Source organism: Opisthorchis viverrini (assembly GCF_000715545.1).
Source record: "Opisthorchis viverrini unplaced genomic scaffold opera_v5_259, whole genome shotgun sequence".
NCBI lineage: Eukaryota > Metazoa > Platyhelminthes > Trematoda > Opisthorchiida > Opisthorchiidae > Opisthorchis > Opisthorchis viverrini.
This window is the reverse complement of record NW_008751914.1, coordinates 567609-580043: the sequence shown is the minus strand read 5'-3', so window position 1 is coordinate 580043 and position 12435 is coordinate 567609.

Below are 12435 nucleotides of genomic sequence, written 5' to 3'. Positions count from 1 at the left end.
GTGAATCGAGCATCAGGAACGGCAAATGAACCGATAGGTGAGTTCGTATGCCGAGTTACTTTACTGCGTTGACAGGCGATGCACTGTTTGGCCCAGGATGTCAGGTCCTTATTCATGAAGGGCCAAACAAAGCGTGCACCAATCAACTTCCTGGTTGCTCTGATTCCTGGATGAGAAAATCCATGAAAATGGTCAAAAACAACGCGTCGAAAAGCTTCGGGGACGATTGGGCGAGCTGATCCGGTAGACATCACAAAAGTGGTGCCGGATTGGAGGGGTAACGGAATTGAAGAGACTTGAAATGAAGGGAACGATAGAATGGGCAAAAAATTAGGAGCACTATTTTGAATGTTCGCCAGCTTGGCTAGGTCCAACTGCGTGGAGGGGTGAAGAGCATTGATGTCAAGACGGGATATTGCACCTGCGACGATATTGTCCGAACCTGGAGCGTACCGAATGTCAGTAGTGAACTGTGAAATGTAGTCAAGGTTGCGTATCTCGCATGGTGAATATCGATTAGGCATGGTGTTAAAGGCATACGTGAATGGCTTATGGTCGGCTTGAATGGTAAACGCTCTGCCTTCTAACAGGTGCCGGAAATGGCGAATAGCAAGGTAACCTTTGAGTACTTCACGACCGAAAGTACTGTAACGCGTTTGGGCAGCCTGCATCTTCTGCAAGAAAAAGGTCATTGGTTTAGATGCATTGTTAACTTGATGAAGTACGGCGCCGACGGCAGCGTTCAAAGCATCAGTTGTCAAAATCAGCTTTGTTCTTTCGTGAGTGTCGAGGAAAGATACATTCTGGCCCTGAGCAATGGCTTGCTTGGCTCTTTCGAAGGCGGCAATGGCGGCAGGGGGCAAAATATTAGATGTTTCTTTGGAACCAAGTAAATCGGTCAGTGGCCCCAAAATATCTGCACAGTGAGTAATGAATCGCCGGTAGTAGTTGATGCTACCTATGAAACGACGAAGTTGGGTGAGAGCGGTGGGTATGGGAAAAGACTGGGGCCAAAATGCGATCGGATAATGGTGAAATACCCGTGGGGTTGATGTGGTGGACAAGGAAATCTAGACTAGTAACACGTATGTTGTAAGTGAAAAGACGCTCAAATACTGCCCTGAGATGAGCTGCATGCTCCGTTGGGGAGGTGCCTGCGATTGAAACATCGTCAAGATAGGCATACACAAAGGGTAAACCACGTAAAACCTCGTCCATGAAACGTTGAAACGTCTGAGCTGCGTTTCGAAATCCAAAGGGCATGCGCGTGAATTCGAAAAGGCCAAGCGGTGTTGTGATGGCTGTTTTGGGAATGTCATCCGGGGCTACGGGTATGTGGTAGGATGCTCAAAAGTGATTGAGTTTGGGGAAGATACTTGTGTGGCATAAGGTAATGGCGAGATTGTGGATATGTGGGACGGGATACCTGTCTAGGAAAGTAGCGTTGTTGAGAGAACGGTAATATCCACGGGGTCTCCAATCACCTTTAGATTTCTTGGGTACCATATGTAGGGGATGATCAATGACTCGATAAAGGGCGGATAATGCCGAATTCGAGCATGTTTTCGAACTCATGTTTTGCGATTTGTAGCTTATCCGAATGAAGTCGGTGGGGTTTGGTATGGAGAGGTGGACCTCTCGTCTGGATGTGGTGAACAACGGAATGAGTGACCGGTTGGGTGTACTGACATGGATGAGTAATGGTTGGAGAGTCCCTAAGTATGTCAACAAAATGTGAATCTGGTAAGATATCTCGGATACCTGTGGATGAAGTTGGGACACTAATTCCGTTGACTGAGAGGGAAGTTAGCACGTCGAACGACGGATAGGTTGTAGTGGGTCAGGAAATCTGCAGCGACGATGGGTGTTTGGACGTCGGCCAAAAGGAAGATCCACTTGAATGCACGTCGCAATCCGAGGTTAAAGGTGAGGGAACGTTCGCCGCATGTAGCGATGCGGGTACCGTTAGCGGCTTGGAGAAAGAAAGAAGCAGAATCGGGAAGCGGATTCTTATGTGGTAGCACACTAACTTCAGCTCCCGTATCTAACAGGAAACGTAGATTACTTGAGCGATCGGTGATGCGGAATAGGCGACTGGTGCGAGGAGGGTCACAGACAGTCGTCGCCGTTACTGACTGGCCGGGGTGTTTAAAGGGGTGTTGGAACGCGGCTTGAAGGAAAAATCCGTGAATCCGTAAAAACAGAAGGCTGAATTTGTAAACCTTGAATACTCTACTTTGGTGTCTTGAATTCATGTGTGGCACTTCAATCCTCGGATAACAATCTGAACGAACATTTCGCATCCGGCTTGACGTCATACGCGTGAATCTGACTCGCTGCAGTAGACTGGCTTGCCCCGTCAACCTGACCCTTGTACCGCGCGCGTTCAAATTTTCGTTTGCGCGTAGAAAATGTCCATGAAAATCCCTACAACTTACTTGGAGTTGGCTTTGACTCCCGGAATATTTGGTATTTATATGTGCGGCTGCTTGCGTGCACAAATAGAAAACTCCCAAACTAGATCAATGTATTGGCATGATTTGGGTCCTGACCGAAATCTCACCATACAGCGGTACTTATCTCTCCACCGGAAGTATGCAGACTAATGTACACAACTCAAAGTTATAATCAACGGAAAACCTTCGCTAATCATTTGCTACACATTGACACTCATTAATGCCGGATATTTTAGAGAACTGAAGGCGGGATGTAGAGCGGTTAACAGTGAAGATGAGTAGTCCATATTGAGGGGTTGAAATTCTGGAACCGCCCTTAAAAATATAGTAAGCTAATAAATCTTAGCAGTGCGGTTGATGTCAGCATACAGTTCCGGCCACCAGCGTGACGCGTGCAAGATATTTCATTTTATCAACACCCAGTAAACACAATGCCAGCGGTGGCCAAAGGTGGCTATCTTTACTACTGATTCCGTTGGCAAATACAAGCCAAACATAGCATTTGTTGCATAAAAGCCTTCTGTACCACCGGTGGTACCGCGGTGACGTGTTTACTGGGCACCCAGATGACCAGAGTGCAAATCTGCCAGAACAGTCGTTCGCTGAGTCGGTGGGATGATAACTCTCCTCAAAGCACAACAAACCATCCGATGTAATGGACAAACACGCGGTGACAGTAAAGTGCGGGAAATCGATGTCGATCTTACTGTGCCGCCGTAACTTTCTCGGCACTCGCCGTGTCACCCAGGGGGTCAGTTATTAACCACTGAACTATCTTAATCAGAACTGACCCTATCGAAGGGTTTAATACCTTGATGACACAGCATCCGAAAACATCTTGAGACAAGCCCGCTGTGGCTAGTGGACTTCGCGAAAGAAGGAGAACCGGAAGGGGAACTACTTTGACGTCTACAAACGGCTGACCATAATCAACTCAGACAGTTGAGGGGCACTTTGGTGGACGGGTCGGCATTGTTAACAATACCTCAGCCGATGATGAACAAGCAGACCATTCATTAGTTGCGGCCGTGATATATCGCTCGCGTCACGGTTTTTTGCTTGTCAGGGTCATAAGTAGAGATTGCCGGTAAAAGATGGACGTTGAAGAGCTAAGGCCGGTGACCACCAAGTTGCTGAGCAGAACAGAACTCGATTGTAGCTGCTAAAACACTCGGACCGTCCTGCCAAACAGGCTGAACTAAGCCGCTGAGTAGTCTTTTAAGTTTGTTTTTCCAGCTGTAAGACATACGCCAACAGTACGTTGTTTCCAGCTGTTACAGTATTAGGACGAGGATGTACAGCCAAGCATATTGAACCAGTGCAATTACTTGAGGGAACGGGGAAATTGGCAGCTGTGTATTGAAAGTAGCCGCTTCGGTGCAGACGCGCTACTGATTGCGTGATTGAATCGTATCAGCCAGCGTAATTAAAAGTTGGTTAGTTGAGTATCGGGTCCTCATCTAGGGTGGTAATGGTTGCAAAAACCGACTGCGTTTGCTGTTTAGTGTTTTCATCCCTTGTTATTGGATCACATTGTTTCAAGATTATCCTCACTCATCACAGGGCTGGGCGAAGTTAGCTCTGCTTGATAGACGACCGTCTGGCATGCGAAATACATGTCATAACCAGCGTAAACTACGATGCCTGAGTAGCTCATCTATCGCGTGACTGTCTCTTCTTCCTATAACCATCTAGAGTACCTTAGCACCGCTAATCCGACTTTCCGACCAGACACCGACCGTCAAGCACTAGCAGCCTTCGAAAATCCTCTGCGGATGGAGGCGGCGTTTCTGGTCCATAAATCACCGTTGTAGTGAACCCTCTCTTCGTGACAGACGAACTGGATTCATACTGTCGCCGTAGGTGCTGGGGGTTTGTATGTGCTGTCCTGGCCTTCCCGATTTGAGAACTGATCTCGTCTCCAGCCGCGTCACCGAAGCTTATGCAGTGGAGCAGGTAAACATATATACCTACCCCGTCGATTGGCTGGAATGCAAGCATTCTTGTAGCATCACATTGCGTTTTGCAGGTGCGGAGTGCACACCAAACCATGCAGTAGAATTATTTGGGTTATTTAAAATGATTTACACGTTCGAAGGACCTGACCTGAAGCGAGCAATATTGACTGCGTCTGACCGAACGCCCGAGGGGTATTTCGATTCCCGAAGTTTCGGAAGCAGGTAGAGATGTTCCAAGCAGCAGATCAGTAACAAAGTTGGAGAAGAATGGCGAGACATAGTAACCTGGTTCTACCATGCTGGACGTGATGAACCCAGCAGAAATCTTACTGAATTCACCTGCCCATCCACAGAAGTTCGCATACAGTGCTCCGAAAATGGATTTAAATTTTGTGGGGGCTCCGTTGATCGCCACACACCACCAAAGTTGATGACGGTCGATAATCAAAAACAGCTTTCAGATCCAGCTGGATCAGCTGTCAGATCTGAATTGTACCTTGGATGCCACGGCCACTAGGTTGATGCCAGGGAGTTTTCTGCATGACTTTCTTTCTGGAGATTGGGTTGTGTCCGGGGCGCTCCTTTAGACTGGTATTCTGTTTTCTTTCCAAGTCTTCGAAGAGTTGTGGTGCTGTTCCCCTGGGCCCCACCACTTTCCGGGTGCAGACCAGCCGGGTTGGATGTCTTGTGCTGGAGGACTGATATTTCACGCTGCTGTTGATGGTGGACAGGTGTCGGTGTTCCGTTTAACATCCTTGGGATTTTTAAAACATTGTGTTACAGCAAGGCAGCTGCACTGTCATTTACGCGTTTAGCCAAACATTTGAGACGAGTAATATGAGAACTAATCGTTGTCTCATCGTTTTCACAGATCATTGATTCCTGTCTTTTAGTCGATTGTTCGAATGAGCCGAAACAGGGTGTGATTATTACTAAATCATACTCGTTCAGTTGTAACACGTCTAGCTCTCATGTCACCCGAAAGAAGCACGAGGGCTGGGATACTGTCAGGTTGCGCAAGCCTGGACAGGGGAAGTCGAGAGGTAGAGGTTGGGTTTGAACCACAGGCCTTTCGGTCAGTAAATGCGCTCTGTCCACTGAGCCTTCTCGCGTGCAGCAAAAGCTTTCTTCACCTACTGTGCCTTCGCAATCCACCAGCTTTCTCTTTCATTCTTTAGGCTCTTGATTACCCTGTGTTTGAGAGATTTCCGTGTGCCATCGTGGTCGTTGAGCCGGTATAGCTTTTCTGGCATTACTAAAATCTACTGGTTTCGACGATGTCCACGGGTCGTTTAATCCAATCTAATGGCCTTGGCAGATAGTCCAAAAAGCTGAGAGCACAGCCTCTTTCACTCGGTTCCGTTCCTCCTCCAACCAGCTTCCGTCATCAGTGTGAATGTGAATTTCCAATGGCTTATTATCCAGATCAGCTAAATTTTAGTTCTACTGAAACTCGTCGAAGTTGATGAACGGTGGACTACTGTGCTTCGATCTTGAGAGCGAACTGGTAACTGGGCCCACACATTGATATGATCAGAGTCAGCTTGCATACCCAAAACGGAACCACTATCCTCAGTTAAGACTCTGTCGATAGTTGATAGGCAACCGAGCCCGCGACTGGCTTGTGGTTGGTGACATTCCAGTAACTCTGTTTTCCTAATAGCCAGGAACAGGTACTGTTTAGCACACAACTCAAGAAACCGAATACCGAATTTGAATCCGCCACCCAAGTGTGTTTCTTCGGAGCTCAATCGTCCAGCTTGAGTGTTCGTATCACCCGTCAATTCGATAGTATCCGTTCTTGCTGAATGAAGCTGTCTTGACTGATCCCAATAGAGTCCATCCTTCTCAGCTTCGGAACTGTAATCTATCGGGCTGCATACCGATACGACAAATAAAAACCCTTTACTGCATCAACTTGGGTTGATCTCAGTTGAGCCGGAGCTCAAAGATGACCGTTAAGTGGAATCCACTCTAGTACGTTGTTATGTCCTCCTTGATGATGTATCAGTCAGACACGTTAGATCACCGGCTCCTATGTTGATTCCAACCTTTACGACACATACCGTATGCCATAGCACCAGAATCGCCGGACACCCGGAAAGCTCATCTTAAGGGACTTGATATGCATGACCGAAGTGGGGTCTTGTGCTCATATTTCGGAGTCAATGTACAACCACTGTACAGCTCAGTGGTTAGAGTGCGAATTTACTGACCGGAAGGTCCGTGGTTCGAACCCGACCTCTGTCTCTCGACTTCCCCCGTCTAGGCTTGTACAACTTGGCAGTATCCCACCCCTTGTGCTTCCTTCGGGTGGCGTGGCAGCTAGGCACCGAAAGGGTGCTACAGTTGAACGACGTACATCGATAAGAAGGAAAAGCGAAGTTTCGAAAATAGGTGTCTGTTACCCAATTTGTCAGGAAGTACCGAAATTAGAATCTGCAACTTTGATTGAATACTTTGAGTTTCGTTCAGCTGTAACACCCTTTCGATATCCAACTTCCATGCCACCCGAAGGAAGCACGAGGGCTGGGATACTGCCAGGTTGTTCAAGCTTAGACTAGGAAGTCGAGAGGCAGAGGTCGGGTTCGAACCATAGACCTTCCGGCCAGCAAATTTACGCTACAACCACTGAAACACCTCGCCCCATCATCTTTTGAGTTTAGTATGGGCTTATATTGGTTCATTCTACTAAATGATAATCTGCATACAGAACACTGGTCAGTGGACCTGCGGATTGATTGACTGCAGTGGACCATTCGATAATGCGAGCCAATCGTTGGCCAAGTTGGCTGTCAGCCAGTGCTCGTGAGCCACAATTAAAGACTTCTCTTTCTTTCGGGGGACACAACTTGATTCAGCTCACACCATACTGCGAATGTGCCCGATAATTTGCCTTCCTTCAAGCCATCGAAAGTCAACTAGAATTAAGCTTATCCACCATCTCCGGAGAATCACCATAGCTTAGCACGATGGCTGTGACACTGACAGCATCTCAGCCCTCATGCTTCTTTCGGGTGGCATGACAGCTAGGTACCGAAAGCATGTCACAGCCGAGTGTTTTTGATGCTGTTCTGTATGCCCTCACACTCTTTCAAGCCTGCGAATACAGAGAAGTTACTATATCCAAAAACGTATGGGTCATTTCTTGCTGGACAAGCGTGTTAAAAAAAAACAGACTGGTCAACTGATTAGAGCGCACCTTGGAAATCCGGGAGTACCGAAATTCGTGGTTTTGTTCCAGAGTCTGGAGGAATGTGAATATTTGGTAAACGCAGCTTTGTCAGCCCGGAATCTCGCTTGTTGCTCTCGAGTGAATGCTTCACGGGCCAACATAAGACGAGTAATTCATGGTTATACGTGGGCTAAGGTACAGCCAACGCACCGAGGCCTAGACTGACGGACGATTAAAATCTTCACCCAAGGCCTTTGGCTCAAAAGCCAAAAAAAGCTGCGGTGGCTGATGTAATGCCGCTAAATCAGCCCACCATTAATTGACGATGGAAGAATGACCCCAAGAGTCTAGTCACGACTGAGCTCAGGCTGAAACCTCGGTGATTACAACACCCACTACGGGCCCGTTTTTTTGAAAATGGACATCGTCACCGATTCTTTCTGGTTGCCCGGGATAGTCTCTTTTCTCACACACAGGCAAGGGCTTACTGAGGACTTCTTCCTTGTAAGATCCGGCGACTAAGGTCCTTACAGCATGATTAGAGTTTTTAAACTTCGTAGTTCGTATTCAGTAGCCAGTAAGAGTCGACGGATGAGGGCAATAGATACTGTATTGATGACTGGTTCTAGTTATTATTTAACAGCATGAATTAAGCAGAATGTACAATCAGCAATAAAGCAACCGTTGGGGACAGAAAATGAGGCAGTGAGGCAACAGGGCTTTCTGGAAGTGACAACAAGTAAGTACCAAATGGTATACAAGCGTTCAATTGTAACACCCTTTCGGTGCCTGACTGCCATGCTACCCGAAGGAAGTACGAGGGCTGGAATACCAGCAAGCTGTCCAAGCTCAGACAGGCGAAGTCGAGAGGCAGAGGTCGTGTTCGAATCACGGACCTTTCGGTCAGTAACTTTGCGCTCTGGTATAGGGCCACCGAGGAGGTTGAGTTGGCGCAACGGACACGACGTTTGTCTGCCATCCGAGAGGTTCCGAGTCTGAATACTGGGCGACCTTCCCGTCAGAGAAGGCACTCGGAAATAGGTAGAATTCACACGAAATTGCAAGCTAAGATGGGCTGGTGACAAAATCTCGACATTTTCTGACAGAGGGTAGGCTAACCACAAGTGGGAGCGAAATCCCAGGGAACGGTAGGGGAGCAAAATGGTGTTAATAATGGTCAAACTAATAGGAGAATAACCGCTGATTCACCGAAGGAATCAATAACGCCCACCTTTGATTGATGCGAGTGGGAAGTCATTCGACCAGGAGTTCGGTGGCTTCTGTGAGAACATATACGGGGATAAACTTCCGAGGCCGTAGGGAGTTCTGTTCCCTTTCCAAGATCCAAATAAGTAGCAGTAAATTGTCATGAGAATTTTTGCTCAAAATGCCCAGTACAGTGATCGAGGCGTCATTTTTTACCGAAGGTGGTTGCTCCACTTTGATCCTTGATCGCTTTGCTCACAGGTGGTTTCCGGGGACCAGTCTTACGGATCAACTGAAATAACCCTCTAAATTCCCCTGCTTTCTCGGCCTTTTTTTACATTTCCTTGGTCCTTCATGTCCACCAGACTCTATGGTCGAGGTGCTCGCTAAACTTCACTTAACATGTGATAATTTGTCGTGCCGAATTATTTTCGGGACCGGGGAGCACTTTCTCAAAACTTAAGCAGTACCACTCTTCTGTCCGATATCCATTGCTTGAGCGGACTTGCTAACGTCGTGCCCAGGTAAAACTTCGGGTACTGTGCAGTGATGTGGCTACACAACCAAATACCCGTCTTCTAATTACCTCGCTATGAATCCTTTGAAGCCACTCGATACCAACAACGCTTTTGAGGCATCCTTTGCCCAAAAACTTGTAGGTGCTATACATCACCTGTCCTCATAGGCCACGTCTCACAATCATACAAGAATACAGTCCTTACTGTAGCCTGGTGCACGCGACCATTGGGACCCAACGATATACCTTTTGGACTCCACAATCGACGCAAATAAGCAAAAATGATTCGGGTCTTTGAGCTTCGTCAGACATTTCCGCCAGAGCTGTTACAACAACCGAGGTATGTAAAATTTTCCAAAACCTCCAGTGATTCTCAAAGGATTGTAAGGTGTATGTTCAGAGACCGTACTTTCTGAAACGTTACTCTAAACTTTGAAGGTGGAAGGCACATGCTGAAAGACGATATGACGGTGATCAGTCAATCCGGCTTGTGCTTTGCCTTGGTCTTCAAAGATGAGGATGGTGTCGGTTGTGTAATCCAGATTGACAAGGTTCTCACCAGCGATAATTTGGACACCGGAGTTTTGAAGACCTTCCGGTATTCGCCTCATTATTTCATTCTTGTTGGATGAAAGCTTTGGAGAGCTCACATAGACTCACACGCTTAGAAGTGTGTGAATATAGCGACCGGATTATGTTCACTTCTTGGGTATACTTTGTTGAGCAAGTCAGCAGCACTGACCGATAGACAGAATCAAACGCACCCTTGAAGTCAAGGAACACCAAGATTGTGGGTCGTCCGTACATGTGGCGTTGCTCTAACACCTGACGGAGAGTAAAGATTTGGTCGATGCAGCGTCTACCCGCTGATGCTCACTGGTCACCATCATTATCTACAGCTGCAAAAAAACGTCTACTTGCATTGCAGTGGTTATGGCTGCCACAATTCCGTTCGTCGATGATTTGTGGAGGTGGGATAGATAGCTACGCATTAGAGGCGATAGTTGATATAATTGATGGATTCGTACACCGGTGTCAGTGGGCTTTTCATTGAGGAAATTCCTGAGAGATTCCCATCTGGTGGTTCCCATCCAAGGAGGTCTCGATGACCAGCTGAGTTTGCTGATATTGGCTTTGATATTTCGCCCCCAAGTCCCCTGGCTCGTTTCCACCCTTAACAGTGTCGTACAAAAAGAGCTCTTCTAGGAAGTTGATCAAGTGGCATACGGAGCAGGTGACCAAGTCAGCACAACCACCAGACTCGGGCAATGCTCCGAAGATATCGATGGTCAGGCACTGAATGTATTTTGACGTCATCAGCGCGCAGTGGTCAGGTTTCTGATCCGTATAATAGTATGGAGTTCACCGCAGCCTCGTAAACTCGGTTGTTGACGGATACACTGATGTCACGCCCATACCATGGGTGATACAAGTTCACGACGGCTGCTCTGGGCTTCCCAGTTTCGTTGAAAATATTATTTTTGGACCTGGAGTATAATGATGCTTGAGTAGATACATACACTCGGACACTTCTGAGACTTAGGAGGGCTCCATATTCACGGTCCACATTTCTGTTAAAGGCCGGTAGTCCGGTAGCAAGCGGTCGGCTGAATGGTTGTTCGAATTGCTGTGCCTAACGGTTCAAGAGCTCCCTTCACTGAATATCAGAGAGCTGTTTTGACTCCTAATAGTTTCGCCGACAAAAGGCGTCCGAGGACCAGTCGGACAAATCAAGTGGTACAGCTTGCGGACGTTTCCAGTATTCTTACATCTTTGGCCTTTCGGGTCCGCCAAGCTTCTCGGTCTGCACAGACACTCGGTTTCACCTGGAATCAGATGATGAGTTGTGGTTGAGGCCAGTTAGAATCTCGCTGGGCCCCCAGCAAAACCACGGTCTTATCAGAGATATAATGTTTGGATGAGGTTAGCTGGGTTGTCACAGGCAGAAGTTCCGGCTTTGGATATCTCTCTCCAGTGGCCGTTAATATTCTATACTGGACTGTCGGATAGGCTTTCGAGGAGCCGATTGTGATAGGTTCTTTTGATTCCTGGGTCAGATAGTTTCTCAGTGATTAGGCAAGGTGTGCGCGTTTGTCGTAGACCTGAAAAGCAGCGACGGACAATTGCATGGTCGGAGTCCACGCTGGTAATCCAGAAGAAATGGCAGGCGGTGTTCAACCTTCGCCACCGGTAACTTATAGCGATGTGGTCCATTTGGATTCGGGGCTGGTTTGTTGGTGTACTCCACATTGTCAAGCGATTTCCACTATTCTGGAAATCGGTGCTGCAAAGGAACAGTTTGTGATCGGCACAAATCCGAAGCAGATGTTCTCCGTTCTCTGTGTATCTCATATCCACACCAAAGCGATTACCCGATTCGGCCTCAGCAGCACTTAGGCTACCTACCTGAATGTTTGTCACTAGCAACGCTTGTAAAAGGGCACCTAGGTCGTCGTAGAGACTTTCTGGCAGATTCAGCCCGTTGGGGCGTAAGCAGACAATGAACAGGCACGCAAACGAACACATTATGCAGGCAATAACAAACAACCGACACAGAAAGCAGAAACAATAAACGGGTTGCGACAGACCTCGGTTTCTCAAAATTCCATGGATGTTGCTGTTGTGTACGACGAGGGTCAGAGTGCAACGACGATCACAATGGCAATGGAAAAGACGGAGGGCCCGAAAGCTAGGCTTTATTCATCCAAAACTTTGATACTGAGAGCTGAAAACGGAAGAAAGTGATTTAGCAATAAATGATAAAACGTTTGAAAAACGGAACAAATATACAACATTCACCCCCCGCAGAGATGAAAGTTCTCAAGAGTTTAATTTATAATTGAATAACGTCAGGCCTCTCTGTTGCGCAGGACATACGGCCGTGTCCGCTGTTGTTGTATAACCAGTGGGTGTTCAGAAGAATTCGACATTTCACTTTCCGAAGCAGAGTCAGATAGTTCCGGTTTGATAAATGAATCAGCGTTGGACTCCGGTTGTTGCTGTTCGGATGCTGGAGCACATCCGAAATCTGCTGAAGGCGCTAGGTGGCGTAGGGAGACCGTTTCTTCCATGCCGTTAGGGCGTCTGACATATGCGTACTCAGGGTTACATTCCAGGAGCTCG